General features: G+C 53.0%; 2 pseudogenes; both read right to left on the bottom strand.

Annotated features, from left to right (window-relative positions):
* Window positions 1-587: 587 nt before the first annotated feature.
* On the bottom strand, window positions 588-9,548 carry LOC119906538 (annotated as a pseudogene).
* A 4,972-nt stretch (window positions 9,549-14,520) lies between these two features.
* LOC119906537 lies at window positions 14,521-20,356 on the bottom strand (annotated as a pseudogene).
* Window positions 20,357-20,576: the final 220 nt, after the last annotated feature.

The following is a 20,576-nucleotide window of genomic DNA, read 5'->3' as shown; positions in this document are numbered from 1 at the left end:
AGAGAGAGAGAGGACAGAGAGAGAGACACAGAGAGACAGAGAGAGACACAGAGAGAGACACAGAGAGAGAGAGACACAGAGAAAGAGACAACTCAAGGTCGGCAAACTAGCTCAGCGGCTCAGCGTCTTCATTGCTCCAGAAACATCTAGCAGGTTATTTCACTGAATGCTTTACCCGGTAGAAGGAAGTGCATCTCCGGCTCTCGGCAGAGACAATAGAACAAGGTCCTGACCTTTAGCCAGCAGCAGCAGGTCATTCATAAAGTGACTGAAGCTCAACAATTTAGAATAAAATACAGAAAATACATTTCTAAATTCACGTTTCCTGTGGTTGCCTGCATTTCTCCACTTCACAATAAAAGCCCGGGGTGCTTTCTGACCTGCAGGAAGTTGCGGGGGCACGGTAACGGCACTCCAGGAAGCGGGCGTGTCGCTGCTCGGACAGGAAGCGGGAAACATTACGCGGGACTCTAACGTCGAGGCCGTCCAGGACAGTCAGGACAGCTCGGCCTGCAGGGGGGGCCACACAGAAGAAAGCTGCTTTATTCTGAAACTTTCCATCTGCAGAGCATACAACAAAAAACAGTTAACAGCTGCTCGAGTTCACCTGTCGTACGCCCCGGCGTGGCGCCCGTAGTCCAGCAGCTTGAAAGGAGCGAAGCTTCGGTCCACGTTGGCTTTGAGGCGTAACGCTCCGTGCCACAGGTAGTTCCCGCTGCGCTCGTACAGGAACACCACCTGGGACAAAATACATTTACTGACGTTCAGCTGAAAACTGACCAACACATAAGAGGAGCTGAGCCCAGGTCCATTAGCAGACCTCCGTAAACTGTGGGCCAGCCCGAGTCTGCAGAACCTTCTGCATCCTGCGTCCCTCCAGACTAAAACCGCAAATCCAAACACCTAAAATGTTTTGAAAACGCTCCTGACCCTGTTTGGTTTAAACTCGGGGTGGCGTGCTGACACAGACGCTCACGTTTGGCTTCCTGATTGGCTCATCAATCAGTCAGAGCAGAAACACGATGCTGCTGACAGAGGATTCACCATGTGGTCTCGAGGTGTTTCTGGTTTACCATGTGGTATAATGACCTGGATACCATATTGTGCCAGACAGATTTTACTTTAACAAGAGAGTATTAAAATACTCCTTTGTCTGTTTTATTATTTATTAATTATGTATTGATCTGTCACCGGGCCGGACGGGGGGCAGACACGGGGATGGGGGGGCACAAACAGACAGCACAGAGAAAGGACAACACCTGCAAGACAAGGGGGATGGAAGGTGGGGACAACAGGGAAAAGCTGTGGGAAACACCAATTGCAGAAAGCAACGAAACCTGGAATAGAACAGAGAGGGGGGCTTGGGGAGGAGAAAAACAACAACAAAACAAACACAAACAAAAAAACAATAAAAATAAAATAATAGTAAAAGACAACCAGCCGAACAGCAGCAATAAAAGCTGACATATTAATGACATATTAAGACAACTAAGAGAACAATAAACAAGAAACAGTCACACACACTAAATAAGCAACACAACACAGCCACGAGAGCTGGAATAATAATTAATTTAAATAAGTAACTGAAAGAAAGGCATCAGGAATAATTCTACCAGGGACATAAGTTTGTTGTGTCTGTGTGCGTGTGGGTGAATGTGTCTGTGTGTGTGTGTGTGTACATGTGTGGTACATAAGCCTGTTAAAGAATGTAGTTGTTGAGAGTGGGACGCCACGACTGTAACAGGAGGCAAGAACCCCAGTAGCCAATAGGGGTGGAAGAAAGAAAAAGAATAAATAAAAAAAATAAAAAAAAAAAAAAAAAAAAAACAAAGACCCAGATGCACTGCGATGCAAACGCAGAATACCCGACCCAAATGCCAGTTGACAACGTAATGCTGACAGAACGCAAAAAGCGTAACCGCTGAAGAGCAGCGCCCAGACCGACCGCGGCGCGCACAACATAGACCATTGCTCCCCCCCATCCAGCACCCCACCGCCGTGCAGAAACAACCATGCCCAGCAGCCCCCCGCGAATCCCGCGTGCGAGGTCGGCAAACGAGAGAGAGCAAACAGAACAACACGACAGCGAAAGCCAGCGGAGAGAAACACCAGCAGCAAGTCCCAGCCGGCAGCAAACGCGCCGCACAGGTCACCGTGCACCCGCCAATAAAAGTCCGCCGTCCCCCCAACCGCCGGAAGAAAACTAAGGCTGCTGGCGCCAGCCGACATCCCCCATGCCCAGCGGCCCCGCGGCCGCCATGCAACACCAGCCAAACCAGCAACGAGGCAAAATCAACTAGCTCAGCTGCAGGCCACCAACAACCCACCCATCCATCAAGGGCCGAGAACTCCAGGCACAAACCAGAACAAACCGGAGCACAGCCCTGCCCCGCACCCACACTGCACATCCCGAAAACTAACTATATACCTCAGTATCCAGAGGGGTCCAACAACTGGCCGACAGAGAAATGGGCAAGCACGGATCCAAGGCCAACGAAGCAAAACAGGCACGCAAACAGGTCCCTCCAAGCCAACGAGGAGATGCCTCCCCGGACTCCAACGCACAAACTAAACGCCCAGCAGCCATCCAGAGACCTGCCCAGGGAAAAAGTATAATGCATCAAGATGCATCGACAATCGCCCCACAATCCCACCGCAGCCACCAAACCGCAATTGGATCAACCACCAGAGACCCCCACCCCAGAAGCCAGGACACCCTGCGACCCCCAAAGTGCAAAGGACCCAGACCGCATGTCCAGGGGGAAGCTGTACCCCGCCCCAAGGAAGAACAGCAGAAAGCCGTGCCGGGAAGCTCCCTGCCGCCAGGGAGCGATAACGCGGGAGAACCAGGCCAACGGTCCCCCAGCCCAGCCAGAGGCATCCCTCCCTACAGTGCAGGCAGTGACAGCAGGCCCCGAGGCCGATCTCATCCCGGACAGGGGCCCAGCCCCCCCAGTCAAGCACCCCAAGGAGGAGCACCAAAACCTACCCAACAACACCGGTCATGCGCCCAGAGACTCCGAATGCCCCCACCGTGAGTGAGCTGGCAGGGGGAAGCAGGGTAGCCTCACCTCTGCCGAAGAGGGCCCAGGCGAGGAGAGGAGACAACGGGCCCCCAGGCCAGGGACACACCACCGCCCAGAAATGAGCAAAGGCCACAAGCCCGAGTCCCCAGAACCCTAGGTCAAGGGCAACCCACGCCAGGGAGCCCAGACTCCCTGCAGCCCACCCCAGATCAGGCAAGGCTGTCACCAACCCACAGCACCCCGACGCCCGGGGCTCCATGGGGTAGGACACGAGGCCAATGAGAATCTCCCCACTCCTTCCACCCCCTGCCTGCCTCTGTAAATGTATTGTTTTGTGTTGGATGCATGTCATAGATAGAAGTTTGTATGGTGGAGTAAAGATAAGGTGTGTAGTAACTAAGGTGCAACTAAAATTGGAGGGTAGTTGTGACACAGGCACCCACAACTGTCAGGTAGTGGAGCCTCCCATCGTGCCCTCCCACCCCAAGCCCTCTGTTCTAATGTCTAATTAAAATGGAGGGGCAGGCAGTGAGGGAGGAAGAAGTGCGAGGCCGCAATAAAGCAGCCCACCCCCCAAACGCCCTGCAGGCTGCCCGCGCCCAGGGTCCTAAGGGTGTATGTTGTGAGACATGACCAAAGGGGGAAAGGTGAAGGAGGTCATAGGGAGGCTAGAAGACCAGATTCCTGACTGGCCCCATCATTTATTCAGTCCCGTCCCCCACCCCCCTAAGCAGGAGGACGCCAGGTCCCTCCCAGCCAGGGCTTATAGCAAGAGCCCTCTAGCACCGGCAGCACCCAGAGTCAGTGAACCCGCCCATCCCCAGGACGGGCCCAGCCCCCCAGCGCGCAGACCCGCCCCAGAGGCTCCAAAGCCCATGCCCAGACCCCCACACACCCGAGGCAGGTCAGTGCAGCCCCAACCCAAAGTCCAACAATCCCCCGTCCTCGCTGGGGCCCCTCCGCACCCCCAACCCACCCCGTCAACCCCTTCTTCCCGGTCCCCCTCCCTCCAACAACCAGTCGCCAGACCTCAGAGAACGAAACGCAATTATCAGGATGCACAGCATGCACACAGGACACAGCCGCACACCAGCCAGTCCAGGCCGCACCCGATGCCCCCAACCCCGACAAGCACGCAAGCCAATAATGACCTACAGATGAGCCAATCAACACTACCCGCAAAAAATCTAACTAGCGGCACACAACAGCCAAGTAATGTGCTGCCAGCGGCGCAAACCGCCCCCATCCCCCCCGCAGCCAGGAGCCACAGACCCCACCCACGGCTACACCGTGACCCACACTGCATGTTCACCACCAGACCGAAACCCACCACAAGCATCCCCCCCCCCACCAACCTCCATGCCATGCCGCTGCCCGCCCCCTCCCCCCAACCCGGACCACACCAGGACACACAGAGAGGCAGCAAGCACCGAGCGCCACCACATCCGCACAGCGCGCGAGTCAAAATCACCACCCGCGCACCAATACCAACAACCGCGCGACACCAAGCAGAGTGGCTACCCACCCGCAGCAGCGGCACGCCGAATACAGGGCAAACACCGGTCCCCCGTCAAGCCCGCGCCCTAGGCATCCCGAGCGTCGCACCACCGCCCCCCCCCCCCTCCGCCAACACCATGCCATCAACCAACATTTAAAAAAAATAAAATAATAATAATAATAATTAGAAAAAGTCCCTCACGCCCGCACCGCAATGCGTCTAAGAATCAACCCACCCCCAGACACACCTACCGGCCGTACAGGACCTACGGTCCACGGTGTAGCGGTGGGTGGGGTCTGTGGTCTCTCTGGCTGCGGGGGGGATGGGGGCGGTTTGCGCCGGCTGGCATCTTTCCTGTGCAGCGCATTACTTGGCTGTTGTGTGCCGCTAGTTAGATTTTTTGCGGGGTAGTGTTGAGGGTCCAGGCAGTACACACCCACCGCCATTAAGTGATAAAGTTGATCAAGGGGGACCAGAGAGATTGGAATTGTGTCAATTTGTTTTTTTTTTTACAGCAGACATTTTCTCCATGCTAATGTGATCTATAAGGTGATTCCAATATTGGGTGATACTTATATTCTTTTGGCCTTCCAGTTCATGAGGATAGTTTCTTGGCGATGCATAAGGCAGTGAGAAGCATGTATGATGTGTCAACCTCTATACTAATGTCGTCCCAGCACGCAGAGTGATGGGGAAACTGGGACGGGGTAACTTAGCCATATCGATAGGTCTTCACATATCTTCTGCCAGAACTTTTGAACAGGTGTACATTGCCACATAGCATGCATGTAACTATCAGATATGTTACCTGAGCAGTTCCGGCAGATGTTTGACTGCATAAGACCCATTCTGAACATCCTTTGTCCAGTATAGTGTGTTCTATGGAGAGTTTTATACTGTATAAGTTGTAGATTGGGATTGTAGTCATTCTAAAGGTATTTAAACATATCTGCATCCAAAGTTTTGGTCTGGACTAATGGATAGATCTGTCTCCCACTTTAAGAATGGGAGAGAGATTGAACTATCTGTTTTTAACAGTAACATGTATACTTTTGATAACAGTTTTGGAGGCGAGAGTTTAAGAAAGTCTGTTATCATCAAGTCCATTATTTTATCCTTAAATCTAGCCTGAATTATGGATTTAAACTGAAATTCCAGAAATCTATTATGGCTAATTCCATATTGTGCCACTAGATCCTGGAATGGAGTAAAGTTACTGCCTTGCATTACATGCTCTAGATGTCTTATCCCTTTGTCATACCACAGTGGGGAATTTAGTGTTTTCTTATTTTGCGGGATGTCAGGATTATTCCAGATTGGGGTAAATCTGCATGGGATAGGTGAAGACCCAGATATTTTGAGAAGTTCCCACCAAGCTCCCAAGGAAGTGCTTATGTTAATGCTTTTAAAGCAGGTATGACGTTTGATGCTGGAACTGATGAATGGCATATCGGAAATTTTAATTTCATTACAGAAGGTTGTTCTATGTCCATCCATGAGTGGTCTAGGGGGCTCTGATTGATCCATTTGAGATATATTGTAGTCTATTGGACAGGAAGTAATGATAAAAATTTGGCAGTTCTAAACCACCACAGTCTTTTGCTTTTTGCATAGTTTTTAGACTGATTCGTGGGGGTTTATTTTTCCACAAACATTTTGAGATGTTTGAGTCCAGTGATTTAAACCAGACAGCAGAGGGTTTGGTGGGTAACATTGAAAACAGGTAATTGATTTTAGGTAGGACCATCATTTTTATGGTGGAGACTCTTCCCATGAGTGATATAGGTAATGATGTCCACCGTACAAGGTCATCCTCTATAGATTTAAGTAAAGGCGTGTAGTTTAGCCATGTCAGTTCTGACAGCCTGGAGGAATATTGACACCCAATATTTAATATTCCCAGACTTTAGCGTGTGGTAGATATACTCTGGAAATCACACTTTACAGGTAAAACTATGGATTTACTCCAGTTAATGGAGTAGTCTGAGATGGATGAGAATTTATCTATAAGTGTGATTGTCTCAGAAAGAGAAGTTTGTGAGTTTAGGAGAAAAAGTAATACATCATCTGCATAAAGGCTTATCTTGTGGTGTGGTTCTATATAAAATAGCAAATAGCGAGGGAGAGTGGGCAACCCTGCCTGGTACCCCTCTGGAGACTAAAGCATGGAGAAGTATGATCATTTGTTTTGACAGAAGCTCTTGGGGAACTGTATAAGATTTAATCCAATCTATGAAAGAGTTTCCAAATCCAATTTATATAAAGTAGCGAATAGAAATTTCCAATTTACTCTGTCAAATGCTTTCTCTGCATCTAAAGAAACAACTATAGTTTCCAGGTTATGAATAGTGGCATAGTCTATTATGTTAAGTAGCATGCGTGTATTGTTGGTGGAGTGCCTGCCCTTAATAAATCCTGTTTGGTCAGAGTGTATTATACCAGGAGTGACCTTCTCTAGCCTTCTTGCTAGGGTTTTGCAGATGATTTTAAGATCTGCGTTAATAAGTGATATCGGGTGATAACTGGACGGGAGTGTGGGGTCTTTGTCTGGTTTAAGGAGCAGGCTGATATTAGCAGAATTCATTGTTGGAGGCAACATGCAAGTACCCCTAATCTGCATAACCATCCTATAGACTGTGGGCGCAAGCATTTCCCAGAATTCTTTATAGAGTTCAGCAGAAAACCATCTGGCCCAGGGGCTTTATTATTCGGCATATGTAAGAGAGCTTCCTGGAGTTCAGCCATTGAAACAGGTGAATCCAGGTGAAACCATGTTTCTGGTCTACCATGTGGTCTCGAGGTGTATCTGGTTCACCATGTGGTTTCTAGGTGTTTGTGGCCCCGCCCACCTGGATGATGTAACCGTTGAGGCGAAGCAGGAGGTGCAGGGGGATCTCCTCTCCTGATAGGGTCTCCAGACTGGCCAGTCGCGGTCGTCTCCTCGCAGCTCCAGCAGCTCGAAGCCCTTCTGCTCAGTAGCCAATAGGAAGCCGGGCTGACGACCAAAAACAACATTTTACTGTAAAGAGGCGGTTTCACATCCAAACACGTTATATTATTTTACCAATAGAATAACAGCAGCAGGGTCAAATAAACCACCAATGGACACTCACGTCATACTTCCACAGGTTGGCGTACAGGGCGAAGGACGTGACTGGACGTCCGGTGCACAGGAAGCTGCAGTGCGGCTCACGCACCAGCCTGTCGCGCTGCCGCAAAGCATCCTGGGAGAGTAGCGTCAGTGCGGCCGTGTCGGCAAGGAACAGTGGCAGCCCGTAGCGCTGAGCCAACCCCAGAAACCTCTTCACGGTTTGCTGCAGAAACCAGAGCGCTTACTATGGTGACGCTTACTATGGTGACGCACACGATGGACGCGTCCACATCACTGCTGAGGTCAGAGATGCTAACAGAGGCTAACATTAGCGCTGACTCACCCATTGGAGGTCACTGGCGGTCAGGTGACCTGTACGGCTCAGGATGTGAGGGCCAGGCTGCAGGAGAAAGGCATGTTGGGAAATGAAGACTAAACTCTGGTGACATTATTTTAAAAAGTAAAGGTGATAAAATGCTACGCTAACAGCCACCGCGTCGTGACATTCATTCCATCCTGGTTCAGCCTCCTGATCGGTGGGCGAGTTATGACCATCACGTAACTCCAACGAACCGAGCGGTATCATTTTGTCTGAAGTTCATGTAACGTGACCCAGCCTGCCTGTGTTTACAGAGACAGCGAGTGCTCATCGCTCACAGCTCCAGGGCTGCTCAGGACCACAGACTGTAGCTCAGGTCTGGGCTCGTCTCCTCCAGCAGCTACATTCCCAGACGGCTCTAAGGAGGTGTTGTGACGATACATGCTGACCGGTCTACCTCGTGTGTTCTCTCTTAAAGGTGTAACGTCTTCTGACCACCACGTATCAGATAAAGCTCCATGTGAAGCAGAGGGGAGCTGAAATACTTTATTAGGCCATCTTTATTTAAGATTTCAGGGGCAGCGCATTCTGACGATGAGATTTTTATATTGCTGACGATCACCGTCTGACGCCCGACAGAGACCACGCCTGTAGCACCTCTCTTTAGCTAGCGGGAATCGACAGATCGGAGGTCCGACCGTGTCAGCAGAGCAGTAACGCAGGGCAACGCACAGCTGCTATCAGATAACGATTTCATTCTGGTAATATTACGACTTCTTTCTCAAAATATTATTCTGCAAATGTCAGAGCACTCGGATCTGCGGGAGAGACTGAGCAGAAACTCAGGCGCTCCCGGCGTTCCTCACTGAATTCAAACTACTGAAGGTGAAACTTCAAAGCCTCAGACACGCCGGATTAAAGCAGCTGATCCGACAGCCGGAGGGTTTCCTTTTACAGAAATAAAGACGTTTCCTCAGTAAAGCCCAAAATTCACCAGAACGCAGGAAACTAAAGCCGACGACACACGGAACAACTTTTGGAGCAGCGTCAGTGGTTACGAGTAAGGAGCACTACCGTCATCCCCTTCCGCCGCCGCAGCACCTTCAAAGCCCCCCGTTAACATCGTCACCGTTAAATGTGTTGACACGTGATGAAAATGTGGCTCGATGGTTTACGGAAAAAGCAGACAGCATGGCGAGGAGATGAGACGGCTGATGAGGTCACTAACTGATGCTTTATGGGGGGGGGGGGGGCGGGCTGAGCCCCCCATGCTGGGGGGGGTCTGGAAACGCCCCTGGTCCGGGACCTGGTGGGGTCTGGTTATTGATTCTTCCTTGTTACTGGTCACCTGATTAGCAGAACACGGCGTCTCACCTTGCTGACGTACTTCCGGTAGTAGTAGAGCTGGAACAGCAGGAACACGGAGCTGCTGAGGATCAGCAGCAACAACACGGCCGTCCGGTTCACGCGAGGCATCCGGGAACACTGCGCATGACGTCTAAACGGACGCTCTCTGCTCGGGACTAACGGCGACAACACCGGGCGACGGCGCGAAGAACACGGAGCCGCGCGCGGCCTCACGGACAGCCGCCATCTTTAAAAGGACCAGCGCTTCCTGCCGGGACCTTCACAATAAAAGCCCGCAGCAAAGCTTTTGTTCTTTCTTTTTTTTCCTCGACGTTTTGCTGAAATCAAAAACAAGCTAATAATAATAAGATAAAGATAATTAAACCAACGTTGACCCAAACAGGGCGAGGAACAAATAAATAATAAATTAATTACATTTATTCATTTAGCTGACGCTTTTATCCAAAGCGACTTACAATTAATTAATAATTACAAAGTATATTTGGATAAAAGCGTGAAAAATATAAATGTTAATGTTAATCACACTAAAATACTGCCATGCTGTTTTGTAACAGAATAAAATGAATAGGAAATGATTGTCTTTAGTTTATATAAAATTACGTACGTCTCATAATTAGTAGTATTCTATAACTATAAACTTTGGTTTTTTTTTTAAAATCTCACCAACACATTTTTATATCTGTGAAAATAAATCAACCTAAATATTGTAAAATGTTTTGCACATCCTAAACTGTAATTTAAACAAGAGACATATTGTACATATGTTTTATTATTCTTTTACATATTTTATTCTTCTCATTTGCGTGCATCCTCCATCCTGTGACCCAGATCGATCCCGGCGGCCGTCAGGAGGCTTACTGATGCAAAGTTCATTACTAATTAATTTCAGTTCTTTCAGAAGATTTAAACTTTGTCTGCTTTATTTTTTAAGAGTTCTGTTGAGGTGCAGCAGTGCTTCAGAGCTGCTGCAGCTCTAATCGTCGGTCGCTCTAACCAACACGCAAGCGCACTGCATTTTCCTGCCTTTATAACACTGCTGTGTTTACACAGTTGTTGCAGCTGATTATACACACACACGTATAAATATACACAGTGTGTGGTGTGTGTAAATCTAAGTGGTGTGCTGCATGTCTGCTCCCTGCAGCCCTGCCAACATTAATAATGCTGTTCTACAGTCTCATTTTTATTGAGTCACTGAACTGAACCAGGAACTCAAATATAAATTATAAATGAATCGAGTTAAAATGTCGGTTGGATCTGATGAGCGGCTTCCTGTGCAGTCCTTCAAAATAAAGCCGATGGTGATTCTCCGTCTTCTTCCCCGTCGTTCGGTTTTACATCAGCAGCGTACCGAAAAGCTGTTCCCTTCATTTCTACCACTAAAGGAAGATCACAGATCAGTGACCCCCAGGGGTCCCCAACTATAGAAGAAGGTGGGATTATTTTGGTCCCACCTTTAACTTTATTCAATCATTGCGCCGTCATCATCCCAATTAAACATCTGAACTATCAGATGGGGGCCCGGGCCCTGATGTTGGTCAGTTTAGGGGCTCTGATGTTGGTCTGATGTCGGTCGGTTCAGGGCTCTGATGTTGGTCAGTTCAGGGGCTCTGATGTTGGTCTGATGTTGATCAGTTCAGGGGCTCTGATGTTGGTCAGTTCAGGGGCTCTGATGTTGGTCTGATGTTGGTCAGTTCAGGGGCTCTGATGTTGGTCAGTTCAGGGCTCTGATGTTGGTCTGATGTTGGTCAGTTCAGGGGCTCTGATGTTGGTCAGTTCAGGGGCTCTGATGTTGGTCTGATGTTGATCAGTTCAGGGGCTCTGATGTTGGTCTGATGTTGATCAGTTCAGGGGCTCTGATGTTGGTCTGATGTTGATCAGTTCAGGGGCTCTGATGTTGGTCTGATGTTGATCAGTTCAGGGGCTCTGATGTTGGTCAGTTCAGGGGCTCTGATGTTGGTCTGATGTTGGTCAGTTCAGGGCTCTGATGTTGGTCAGTTTAGGGGCTCTGATGTTGGTCTGATGTTGGTCAGTTCAGGGGCTCTGATGTTGGTCTGATGTTGGTCAGTTCAGGGGCTCTGATGTTGGTCTGATGTTGGTCAGTTCAGGGGCTCTGATGTTGGTCAGTTTAGGGGCTCTGATGTTGGTCTGATGTTGGTCAGTTCAGGGGCTCTGATGTTGGTCTGATGTTGGTCAGTTCAGGGGCTCTGATGTTGGTCTGATGTTGGTCAGTTCAGGGGCTCTGATGTTGGTCAGATGTTGGTCAGTTCAGGGGCTCTGATGTTGGTCAGTTCAGGGCTCTGATGTTGGTCAGTTCAGGGGCTCTGATGTTGGTCAGTTCAGGGGCTCTGATGTTGGTCTGATGTTGGTCAGTTCAGGGGCTCTGATGTTGGTCAGATGTTGGTCAGTTCAGGGCTCTGATGTTGGTCAGTTCAGGGCTCTGATGTTGGTCAGTTCAGGGGCTCTGATGTTGGTCTGATGTTGGTCAGTTCAGGGGCTCTGATGTTGGTCAGTTCAGGGGCTCTGATGTTGGTCAGATGTTGGTCAGTTCAGGGGCTCTAATGTTGGTCAGTTCAGGGGCTCTGATGTTGGTCTGATGTTGATCAGTTCAGGGGCTCTGATGTTGGTCAGTTCAGGGGCTTTGATGTTGGTCAGATGTTGGTCAGTTCAGGGGCTCTAATGTTGGTCAGTTCAGGGGCTCTGATGTTGGTCTGATGTTGATCAGTTCAGGGGCTCTAATGTTGGTCAGTTCAGGGGCTCTGATGTTGGTCTGATGTTGGTCAGTTCAGGGGCTCTGATGTTGGTCAGTTCAGGGGCTCTGATGCTGGTCAGTTCAGGGGCTCTGATGCTGGTCAGTTCAGGGGCTCTGATGCTGGTCTGATGTTGGTCAGTTCAGGGCTCTGATGTTGGTCAGTTCAGGGGCTCTGATGTTGGTCTGATGTTGGTCAGTTCAGGGGCTCTGATGTTGGTCAGATGTTGGTCAGTTCAGGGGCTCTAATGTTGGTCAGTTCAGGGGCTCTGATGTTGGTCTGATGTTGGTCAGTTTAGGGGCCCTGGTGTTGGTCGGTTTAGGGGCTCTGATGTTGGTCTGATGTTGGTCTGATGTTGGTCGGTTTAGGGGCTCTGATGTTGGTCGGTTTAGGGGCTCTGATGTTGGTCGGTTTAGGGGCTCTGATGTTGGTCTGATGTTGGTCAGTTTAGGGGCTCTGATGTTGGTCGGTTTAGGGGCTCTGATGTTGGTCGGTTTAGGGGCTCTGATGTTGGTCTGATGTTGGTCTGATGTTGGTCGGTTTAGGGGCTCTGATGTTGGTCTGATGTTGGTCGGTTTAGGGGCTCTGATGTTGGTCTGATGTTGGTCGGTTTAGGGGCTCTGATGTTGGTCTGATGTTGGTCGGTTTAGGGGCTCTGATTTTGGTCTGATGTTGGTCGGTTTAGGGGCTCTGATGTTGGTCTGATGTTGGTCGGTTTAGGGGCTCTGATGTTGGTCGGTTTAGGGGCTCTGATGTTGGTCGGTTTAGGGGCTCTGATGTTGGTCAGTTCAGGGGCTCTGATGTTGGTCTGATGTTGGTCAGTTCAGGGGCTCTGATGTTGGTCAGTTTAGGGGCTCTGATGTTGGTCAGTTCAGGGGCTCTGATGTTGGTCAGTTCAGGGGCTCTGATGTTGGTCTGATGTTGGTCAGTTCAGGGGCTCTAATGTTGGTCAGTTCAGGGGCTCTGATGTTGGTCTGATGTTGGTCAGTTCAGGGGCTCTGATGTTGGTCTGATGTTGGTCAGTTCAGGGGCTCTGATGTTGGTCTGATGTTGGTCAGTTCAGGGGCTCTGATGTTGGTCAGTTTAGGGGCTCTGATGTTGGTCAGTTCAGGGGCTCTGATGTTGGTCAGTTCAGGGGCTCTGATGTTGGTCTGATGTTGGTCAGTTCAGGGCTCTAATGTTGGTCAGTTCAGGGGCTCTGATGTTGGTCTGATGTTGGTCAGTTCAGGGGCTCTGATGTTGGTCTGATGTTGGTCAGTTCAGGGGCTCTGATGTTGGTCTGATGTTGGTCAGTTCAGGGGCTCTGATGTTGGTCAGTTCAGGGGCTCTGATGTTGGTCAGTTCAGGGGCTCTGATGTTGGTCAGTTCAGGGGCTCTGATGTTGGTCTGATGTTGGTCAGTTCAGGGGCTCTGATGTTGGTCTGATGTTGGTCAGTTCAGGGGCTCTGATGTTGGTCAGTTCAGGGGCTCTGATGTTGGTCAGTTCAGGGGCTCTGATGTTGGTCAGTTCAGGGGCTCTGATGTTGGTCTGATGTTGGTCAGTTCAGGGGCTCTGATGTTGGTCTGATGTTGGTCAGTTCAGGGGCTCTGATGTTGGTCAGTTCAGGGGCTCTGATGTTGGTCAGTTCAGGGGCTCTGATGTTGGTCAGTTCAGGGGCTCTAATGTTGGTCAGTTCAGGGGCTCTAATGTTGGTCAGTTCAGGGGCTCTAATGTTGGTCAGTTCAGGGACTCTGATGTTGGTCTGATGTTGGTCAGTTCAGGGGCTCTGATGTTGGTCAGTTCAGGGGCTCTGATGTTGGTCTGATGTTGGTCAGTTCAGGGGCTCTGATGTTGGTCAGTTCAGGGACTCTGATGTTGGTCAGTTCAGGGACTCTGATGTTGGTCAGTTCAGGGACTCTGATGTTGGTCTGTTGGTCAGTTCAGGGGCTCTGATGTTGGTCAGTTCAGGGGCCCATCAGCAGATGAAGGGTTTTAAGGAGTCTCATTTTAAAGTTTAGTCTGAATATGAGAATTAATTTTAAAGTCAGACTTCTGTCGCCTGCAGATGTTTCCTTACTGAACGCTCACCTGTGGAACTGGCTTCCTCTGAGCGCAACAGAGCAGAAAGTTCAAAGAAAAGGAACCAGAGGTCCCAACTTTACCCCCCACCCCAGCTTCTGTTTCCATCGCTTTGAGCAGACACATGAACTTCACTTCTGTGACGTCAGCTCACCTGCTGATCAGCAACTCCTCCCGTCGGCCAATGAGGAACGAGCGACACTACATCTTGGAATAAAACTTTCCTGCCTCCAACAGTCCCACGACCATCGGGGACTTTGCTGACACGCCCTTAAAAAAGGTGAACTTTAAACTGTTTAACTTGGCAGCGTTCAGGGGCCCGAGCCTCCATCATATCTCAACCTAAACAACGTCCCTTTCTGTCCCTTCAGGGCCTCCGTACGGCGCCAAAACAACCTCTCCGAGCCCGTTTGCAGCTAAAATGTTTTATTGTTGTCTTATGTTAAACATTGTTTCCTCCAGCATCAACAGAAAAACAGTTACAGAAACGTTTTGGCAGAAATCTTTTAAATTATGTGCTTCAAAGTTAAAAGGTTTTACAGCAATAACTTACGTTTTACAGTGTTATTTGTTGCCAAGGCGACACAGAGCGGGAAGTTTTCAGCCAACCACAATCCTCAAATTTCACCAGGAAGTTCAGGGACAAAGTGTTTCAGACGTTTTACAGTTCGGCGGCAGCAAACTTCCCTCTCTGGAAAGAAGCAGTGTGTGAGTGAGGTTCAGAAAAACTGGTTTCTACTCTGACCGCGTCCGGGGCCGGGACCAGGGTCCAGAGTCTGGGACCAGGACCGGGGACCAGGGTCCGAGACCGGGACCAGAGTTCGGGTCCCAGAGTCCGGGACCAGGAGAAATGATCGCAGGTCGTCTGCAAGAGAAAAAAGCTTTCCAGAACCAAACTCATCAAAAAACATGAAACGTTCTGAAGGAGCAGAATCAGCTCCGACGCTACAGCTAACATCATCATCATCGTCGTCATCATCATCGTCACGGTGAAGGTAGGGGGCGGGGCCATGCAGGGACACAGGCAGAGGGGGCGGAGCTAAGCGCTACACATTTTAGTGGTATAAAAACATAAAAACTTTATGTGTAAGTTTCTCATCCAGTAAAGAAGCTTGACTGACAGGTGAGAGGAGCCAATGAGGGCAGAGGAGGGAGCTGAGGGGGCGGGGCTAGCACTTAAATACAGACTCACTTCCTGTACAGTTCACAAACACGTCCGGGTGTTTCTCAGTATTTACACTGCCACCACCGTGGCCGCCTTTTTGTGTGTTTTTCCAGATTCTTCTTCTGGTTTCCTCTCACACTGACGTCACGATGTACGAGCCGCGTTCACCGCCGGTGCCGCCACCGCTGCCGCCACTGTTGCCGCCACTGTTGCCGCCACCTTCTCCGCCCTTTGGTTCCCGTTTCTTGGTGACGGGCGTGGGGATGAGTGAAGGCCGTGTTGGGGTCGTTGATGATGATGTTGTGGCAGTTGGCGTTGCAGTGGTGGTGTTTTCAGCGTTGTTCTTCCTCGGCTCGGCGTGTAGTTGAAGGGGCTGACTCGGGCCGCCACGGCGCCGCTGCGCTGCTGACTGCGCTGCGGCTGCTGCTGGCGTTCAGGCGGCGGCGTGTCGTCGAGGCTCTCACAGCTACGCCGCAGGTTGAGGTTGGAGGAGGAGGAAGAGGAGGAGGAGGGTATCTTGGAGGAGGCGGGCTGTCAATGACGGGCGGGGCGTTGGCGGCGGTGGGAGAGCGGGCTGAACAGGAAGAGGATGAGCGCGGGTTGTTGACGGGACAATCCTCCAGACGAACCCACACGTCTTCTGATTTGTCGGTGAAGCTCCGCCCCGCTGATGAGTCAGCGCTGCCGTTCTTCGCCTTTCTCCACGTTCCCTTCGACCTCACGCCGTTCTCCTCCTCGCTCCGCCCCTTCTCGCTAGACTCCGACGACGCCGACAGCACAGACGACGAGCTTCCTGTCCTCTTCCACGTCCCCACACGCGGCAGTGATGTCGAGTGTTTACCGCCACTCCCCCCTCCACCCCCGCCGCTGTTTTCGCGCTTCCAGGTGCCAGTGCGGCTGAAGCGCGATGATGTCACTTCCTGTGGGCGTGACGGGCTCTCAGACTGGGAGCGGTTGACGTCGTGTCTCCTCGTTGTTGGTGGTAGCGGTGTGTCGGGGCTGGACGGGGACTCCAACGCTGCCGCCGCCGCAGACTCCTCCAGCTTCCTCTTCAGCGTCGGGCTCGGCGCCTCTTTGATGAAGGTCGACTGACGGACGAGCGCCGGCTTCTCAGGCTCCGCCTTTGGCTTCTTCGCCACCACGGAGCTGCTGACTCTCGATGCAGACTCGCTCCTCGGATGCCGCCGCTCCTCGCCGCCCGCTCTGCTTGGCCGGTCTGGAGGGCACCGACGATGAGGATGATGCACTTCCAGGAGACGCCGTACGCGGCAACTGTGACAGCTTCCCTCCTTTCTGACTGGCTGCGGAGGAGGAGCGAGACGGCGTGGAGTCCCGAGAGGACCCGCCTCCTCTGTCGGCGCCCTCGCTGCTTCCTGGAGGTTTGGCCGCAGGTGCTGCTCTGGGTTTACTGCGGCCCCGGGCTGCAGGCTCCGCCCTCGGCTTGCCTGTGATCAGACTCCTGTACACCTTCTTCCCGCCTCTCACCGCCTTCGCAGCCTCCTCCTCCTCTTCCTCCTCCTTCTTCTTCTTGGCCTCCAGCGTGGTGCGTTCCCGCCCTTCAGGATCCTCGCCCCTCGCTTCACCGCCTCCTCCCCCTCTTCCTCTTCTGCGTTGTTATTGGTCGTCGGCAGGCGGAACGGCGAGCCCACGGACTTCAGGGACAGGACGGAGTCAGAGTCTGATGACGGCTGGCGGGAGAGCGACGAGGCGGCGGCGGCGTTCAGGCTGCTGACGATGGAGTTAGCGCCTTCCTGGATCGCCTTCCAATCAAAGGACTCAGAGTCAGGGGAGGCGGGGCTTCTCGGAGCCTCTGAAGGCTCTTCCTCAGCCAGAATGCTGTCGTTGACTTTGGGAACAGGAAGTGGCGTGGCGACAGCGGTGGGGATGGTGGCGGCAGCGGCGGCTTTCTTCTTCTTCTTGGGCATGGCGGAACTGATGCACTCCTGCAGCAGGTCGTCCTCAGAGTCGATGCTCAACGAGCTGAGCGACGAGTTCCTGGAGAAGCAGACGGGCGTGTCCTCCACGTGGAACGCTTTGGGGGCGTAGCCGCTCGCCACAGAGGGGCGGGCTTCGCCTCTGCCTGAGGGGGAGACTTTGTCCCTGTCTTGGCTCCATCTTGCTGCTCGGGCTGCGGCGGCAGAGCGAACTCCTTGTTGTTGTTCTCCTGGTCGATGTCGCTCAGCGAGCTGAGGGAGGAGTTCCTGGAGAAGCAGACGGGCGTGTCCTCGATGGCGAACTTCTGCTTCTCGTCCATCGCCGTCGGGTTGCTCGCAGATTTCGTTCGAGGAAAAATGGCGGCCGTCTGCTGCTTCCTCTTCCTGCCTTCTTCTTCTTTACTTTTCTTGTCCTCGTCGTCCTTCTCGCCACCGTCGTCTTCATCAAAGTCGAGTGAGCTCAGCGAGTCGTTGCGTGAGAAGCAGCATGGCGTGCCCTCGATGGGCGTGTAGTGGTGCGGTGAGTCAAAGGCAAACCCTGGTTTTGCTTTGGCAGCTGTTGCCGTGGCGATGCTGTACGGCGCCCGCTGGGGCATCGGCTTTACGGGCGAGGTCGGCTTTTTCTTCTGCTGCTGTGCGCTGAGAGGAGGCGGGCTGTAGGAGGAAGAGGCGGCGGAAGAGGCGGGGCTTGGAGATTCTCACTGGTCACTGCCGCTCTGATTGGTTTCCTGGGTTTAGCTTTGGGCATGGCGGCGTTGATGCACTCTGCGAGGATGTCGTCACCATTTTCGCCTTCGGGAAGTCCAGCCCTCCGTCTCTGGGCAGAGGTGGGCGGGGCTACAGGTGTGACGGCTGCTGCTGCCTCTTCATTGGGTGGGGAATCTATGGTGAGGTCACTGAGCGAGGTGGCGGTGGAGAAGTTGAGAGGCGTTCCCTCGACACAGTACACTCTGGGTACCTCCTCCGGTGGCGGCGGCGGCACATCCTTCCTCTGCTGTGATTGGGTGCGGCTCTGAGGTGGGAGGAGCTTGTAAACAGGAAGCTGGCTGGGTTTCCGTGGCGCTGCTGGTTTCTTTGGTTTGCGCGAGGACTTGGGCATCGCCATGATGATGCACGCCTCCAGGATCTTACGGTCGTCATCGTTGTCAGACTCGTCAAGGATCGGTTTCGCTGCCTCCACCTCGCTCCTCTCCTCGCTACCGCCATCCTCCTCCTCCGCCTTCTTCATCTCTGCTACGATGAAGGGCTCGTCCAGACTGAGCGCGCTCAGACTGGAGGCTCGGGAGAAGCCGTGCGGCGTGCTCTCCGTGGCGAAGTGAAGCATGACGTCGGCACTGTTCTCCTCCTCCTCCTTCTTGGCCTTTTCCTCCTCTGTTTTCTGTATTGGCGGTGGCGGCGGCGGCGTTTTGGCGCGGCTCGGCGGCATGGTCTGCCCCGGGCTGTCGGGCAGATCGCTGGGGCTGACCACGCCGCTTGGCATGCCGCTGCACGGCTCGCTGGAGCGCACGGAGCTGGCGATGGAGGAGGTGGAGAAGCTGTCGAGGGAGCTGACCGACGTGCAGCGGCTGAACATCAGCGGCGTCTCCTGAGCGTACGGCTGCTCCGGGGGACTTTTAGGCGTCCTGGCGCCTGATGATGCCATGTGGTGGTGGTGATGATGGTGGTGGGCGTGACCTTGATGGTGGTGACCTCGTCTTCCCCGTGTGGAGGGAACAGCTGAAGCTGCGGCGGCGGCGGCGGCGGTCTGGCTCTCTGCCTCTTTCAGCTGCCTCTGCTGCTGCTCGTGTGCGTCCTTCTCGCTGACAGGAAGTGTCGGGTAGTTGTTCCCGCCGCTGCCGCCGCAGATCACGCTCCCACCTCTCCTCCTTCTCCCGATGACATCGCCATCCTCCTCTTCCTCCTCTGATGACAGCGAGGAGAGCGAGCTGCCTCTGGAGAAGCAGATGGGCGTGTCTTCCACACAGTAGGTCTGCGTCGACTCCTGGTTACCTTTTGGCCCCGCCCGATTGGCTGCAGGTGGCGGGGGGCGGAGCTTGTTGGCAGAGGATGGTGGGGCAGGGGGGACGGAGGGGGCGGCGGCCTCCTCTGGCTTGAATAGCGGCTTGTTGGCAGCGTCAGCGCCATACTTAAGGCTGTAGTCGATTGGCTGCTCACCTGTCGAGTCACTGCCGTAGTTAGATGGTCCCGTGGCGACAACGTAGCGTGGCGGCAGGACAGACGCCATGCGGCCGCTGGCTGTGGCCGGGTCGCCGGTGTCATTCCTCCTCCTCAACGGAGCATCCTCCTCGTCGTCCTCATCGCTCTCGATGGCGCCGCGGTGACTGGGACTCTGTCTCCCAGAATTCAGCTGTTCGTCAGAGTACTTCAGGCTGTAGTTGATGGGCGTGTCCAGCTCGGCGCCATCGTCGTCCGCCATGTGGTTGGCACTGCGGATCTTGTGGGCCAGGTCGGCCGGGTACTTCCTGTAGACGCAGCACTTGCTGACTGCGTTCTCGTCTGACGAGTAGAACGGCTCAGACGACGGTTTGGTCTTGCCGCGGATGCCGTATCCGTCTGCGCTTGTCACGCTGTTGAGACTGTCACTGGACGCCCGCACACTGGGCGGGAACACGGGCCGAGCGTACGCCGCTTCCTCGCTCGTCCTCTTTGCTCCATCTCCGTTCTTCGGGCTCGACAACACCGGCGTGTTGGCGTACGAGCGCGTGGAGCTCCCTCCTCCTCCGGCGCCATTACAGCCCCGCCCCTTCCTGTGTGACGCCTTGGGGCTCAGGTTGTCGATGTTGTCGAAGGTCTCTGACAGCTGTTGGGCGTCCAGCTCCTCGAATAACGCCTTCTGTTTGCGGACGTGCAATGACGGGGCGCCGGCGCCCGGAGACACCACGCTCGCGTCCTTGTAGCGTGCCGGCCGATTGGCCATCAGGTTGCGCAGGGCGGCGGCGCTGCCCATGGCGATCATCTTGTGCCGGGAGTGGATGAGGTTGCGCAGCATGCCCACGGCGCCCAGCTCCCATAATGCCTCCTGATCTTTGGCATCTCTGGCTGACAGATTCCAGAGCGTCCCGCAGGCGTTGGACACGATGGTCAAACTGTGAGACTTCAGGTGCTGCAGCAGAGTCGGCAGGCAGCCATGCTCACGCAGGATCTCCCTGCAAGGCAACACGCAGGGAGAGAGACGGTCAGAGGGTGTCAGGGGAGATTACAGGTTCTTTACCCCTTACAGGTTCTTTACAGGTTCTTTACCCCTTACAGGTTCTTTACAGGTTCTTTACCCCTTACAGGTTGTTTACAGGTTCTTTACCCCTTACAGGTTGTTTACAGGTTCTTTACCCCTTACAGGTTGTTTACAGGTTCTTTACCCCTTACAGG

The sequence above is a fragment of the Micropterus salmoides genome, unplaced genomic scaffold (assembly GCF_014851395.1).
Source record: "Micropterus salmoides isolate LMB-PRFRI ecotype aquatic unplaced genomic scaffold, ASM1485139v1 Ms_hic_scaffold_1658, whole genome shotgun sequence".
Lineage (NCBI taxonomy): Eukaryota > Metazoa > Chordata > Actinopteri > Centrarchiformes > Centrarchidae > Micropterus > Micropterus salmoides.
This window is presented reverse-complemented; position numbering and strand designations above follow the sequence as displayed.